We start from the raw sequence: 3,877 nt of genomic DNA on the forward strand, positions 1-3,877 counted from the left end.
TTGATTATCCAAATGTACTCACAGCGAAAAGTTTGGAATAGCCATATTGTGTGAACTTAATCTTTTTAGTTTTATTTTTTGCCCCACATATACTTCCAAGAGGGTGAGTTTTATATGCAAATGTATGCTCATGCTGCTTTTCCTGCTTGGTTCCCTGCCTCACCCTCAGGTCATCAAGCAGGCCCCTCCCCCACCCAGCAGCCCTTCTCCCACCTCCAGGTGACCTTTCTCCACCCCAGCAGCACCTCCCTCACCCCAGCAGTCCCTCCCCACCCAAACAGCCCCTCTGCCACCTCCAGGTGATCCTATCCCACCTTAGCAGCCCCTCCCCCACCCCAGCAGGCTCCTCCCCCGCCTAGCAGGCTCCACACCCACCCCTGCAGCCCCCCCCACCTCCAGGTGATCCTCCCCCACCTCCAGGAGGCCCCTTTCCCATGGCAGCACATCCCTCCCACCCCCTGCTTGGCCCAAAGAACATGAACCATTTTATGTGCATGAGGCATGGACCTTCCCCTATTCAGGGTCTCCCTATGCTCTACCCTCTTCTTGAAAGCTTCTCCTATCCACCTGTTGCCTGAAAAAGACCTTCTTATGCTTAAGAGCTCCACTCCGCCATCATTTCCACAAGGACTCTGCCTAGCCCTCTTCTCTTTTTGGTCTAGAAAGATGTCTTGTTATGCAATCTCTGTATTACTGTAGATGTCTTTACTCCATGATGAAATGAATAGTTCAGTGATTAACTGTTTAGCATCTGTTTTCTCTGATGGGCTATAAGCTCTAGAAGGACAGAGACTGTTATATTTTTCTGTCAAGTCTCAGCAGGTAAGACGGTATCAACATCGTATACTTAAACATTTAATGAATGAGTGCAATGCAATTTCAAGTTCTTACCATGTTTATAAAAAGTTTATAAAAAGCCCATGTATGTAATAAACCTTCTGATATCAGCAGGAGACTCTGATTTCAGCCCCATGTTTTAGTGCTTCCATATATAGTAGAATCTCCACTTGGCCACCCCCCTAGCTGGCCACTTCCTTAAGCTGACCTAACTTCCGTAGACCGGGCGTGCACCATGTACACAGCAGTACCACAAGCCTGGTTCCTTATGGTGACCACCTCCAAGTGACCAGTTTGTTATAGTCCCGTGGATGGTCAGCTTACAGCGGTTCCACTGTACGTGTTTTATTGACATTCTGGTTTTGTGTAAGGCCTTACAAATTCATTTCTAATTTACAGGCATAATTAACCATTTCGTTTTTAAAAAGTCTGAATTAGAAAATTTTCAATGCTTTCGAATCAAATTTTTATTTTCTGAATATCAGATTAATAAAGGTATGGGCCATCACAAAATTTATTTCTATTGTATATCTTATAATTTTTCTTGAATTACAAAATTTTGGTGTCATTTTAATTATTGGTGTTAAAGTTAGTGACCTTTTAGCTAAGTTAGGAGCCCTCTGAAAGAGAGAGGCCCAATGGCCTCCACTTTCCACGTTTTTTTGTCTTATCACACCTTCATTTACAGAAATTTATCAACACTATCGCATGCTTTACACTCTAAAAACATCTGTACAAAATAACTTGTTAAAAAATAGTTAATTTCAAACAAGATGAACTCTCACTCACTTGCATTTTCTAACTGTATAAAACATGTCCTTACAAATATGCTAGTTACCATGCTGCAGCCAGAAAAGTTAAAAGAAAGGCACAAAAGAGAAACACAATAGCTTATTAGTCCTCTAGTACTAAAATGAAACATGTTTTTTTTAATATCCATGCCCATGAGACTGGATATGAAGGGATTCTATCTCACACCTGGAAGTTCCTTAGACCCCGTCCAAGGCCAACCTGATGCAGGGAGCTTTCTCCACAGCACTCTCTCAGCTCGTAAGTAATTGAGCTTATAAGCATAAGGGTACCTTTCTCACTGCCCTGTCAGCATATTCTTGTATATCTGAGAGGAGGATGGGTGGAGGGAGGGTAATTAGTGGGTCCACACCTATCGTGCATCTTAGAAGGGTACAGGTGAAATTTACTAAATGTAGAATATAAGTCTGAACACAATAACTAGGAAAATGCCATGAAGGCTATGTTAACTAGTTCGAAGAAAATATTTCAAACTGTATATAAAACCAGCACATTGTAAAAAAAAAAGAAAAAAAAAAGACATCTCTATGTGGATACAAAATAGTCTGTGACTTCCACACATCACTACCTGTTTTTGACACACAGACACAGCACATTCAGTCTATACCAAATGTTTGGAAAGATATCTTTACGGTTACATGAAGATCGCTGGTGGAAGTTCTGGGCTCTCTGGAGTTTGGCTCAGTTCTCCAGAATGCAGAGACCTGGTCTCATTAGTAAAGCTTAAGTGTACTCTTTATATTCTCTCCACCACTTTGCTTTTTTAGTCTGCTCTTGTCTAAGTTTGCTATATTCTTTTAGAGCTGAAGGTTATTCTCTCGCCCATTGTTATTGCAGTAGCTGTTGACAAGCTGTGCTCCGGACAGGAGTCTGACAGGACAGGCATCCTTACGTTGTGCAGCAGCAGAAGGCCTGTGTCAGCCTTGTCCTTACACGCTCTAAGGAGACTACAATTTTTTTGGTATGCTTTTGGTATTAAAGATAAGTCTAAGTTTATTCAGGAACGATCCTTGAAACTAGCAATATGCGTACAAATCCAGACCAACATTTACGTTCATTCTTGGTTGTGCCTCTTACTGAAAACTGATAGAGACATTTAGCTCATCCATGTAATTAGCCTCTTTTAGGTAAATACAATGAGCTTTCAGGGGTTAGAGTTGTGGAAGCTGCTGTTGTCTCCTGTCTTCTGCTGCGAACCAGACTTGATGACCTCTGATGCTCCATTCTTTCAGTGACCTAGTAACAGCTGAGGCGCAGACCTAAAGCAAACATGCCAGTGCAGACTCAGACAGCAAGCATTCCTCCAACACAGGGTCAGGATGTCAGTGTGCTTAAAAATCAAGGATAGAGTAGAAAGTCAGAACCATGTTTATCACTGGTGGACTGGGAAATCTCAGTTTAGCAGGGACCACATGGAAGGGAGCTAGCCCTGTAGACAGTCAGGTGAGCTGATGGTTAACTTCATGTGTGTCCTGATGGTAGATACATACATGGTTATAGACCTGTCTATTTACACAGCGTTTCCATTCCTTTCCTGGCTCTGTCTGCTCAGGGGCCTAGAATCACGGCATTCCACAGCAGTGAGAACACTCAGTCATCACATCTTGCTTTGTAATGTCATTTTCCAATAAAAGGAACCAGTACTCCTAGGTGAAATGACCAACATGGGTTCAGAAAATATGCTTTGGACATGTAAAGGAAAGAAATGGTTATAGACACGAGGTGAGGTGGAGCAAGGAGGCACAGGAGCCCAGGGGAACAGGTGTCGGTGGCCAAAGTTGGAACAAATTGAGAAAAAAAGGGCTTAGTAATGTAGTAATGAATTCTAACCAAAGTCGTAGAACAGCCATGAGTCCATAGAGACATAAATAACTAATTAAGTTAAATAAAAAAATGAGAAAGAAAATTATAACCTAAGAATATGGGGAAAGGGGAAAGGGAGGGGAGGGGAGGGAGGAGGAGGGAGGGTGATTGGTGGGATTACACCTGCGGTGCATCTTACACGGGTACATGTGAAACCTACTAAACGTAGAATATAAATGTCTTAACACAATAACTAAGAAAATGCCAGGAAGGCTGTGTTAACCAGTGTGATGAAAATGTGTCAAATGGTCTATAGAACCAGTGTAAGGTGCCCCATGATTGCATTAATGTACGCAGCTATAATTTAATAAAAAATTAATTAATTAAAAAATGAGAAAGAAGAAGCCAGTTTCTCATGTAGAAATTC

The sequence above is a fragment of the Nycticebus coucang genome, chromosome 17 (assembly GCF_027406575.1).
Source record: "Nycticebus coucang isolate mNycCou1 chromosome 17, mNycCou1.pri, whole genome shotgun sequence".
Taxonomy (NCBI): Eukaryota; Metazoa; Chordata; class Mammalia; order Primates; family Lorisidae; genus Nycticebus; species Nycticebus coucang.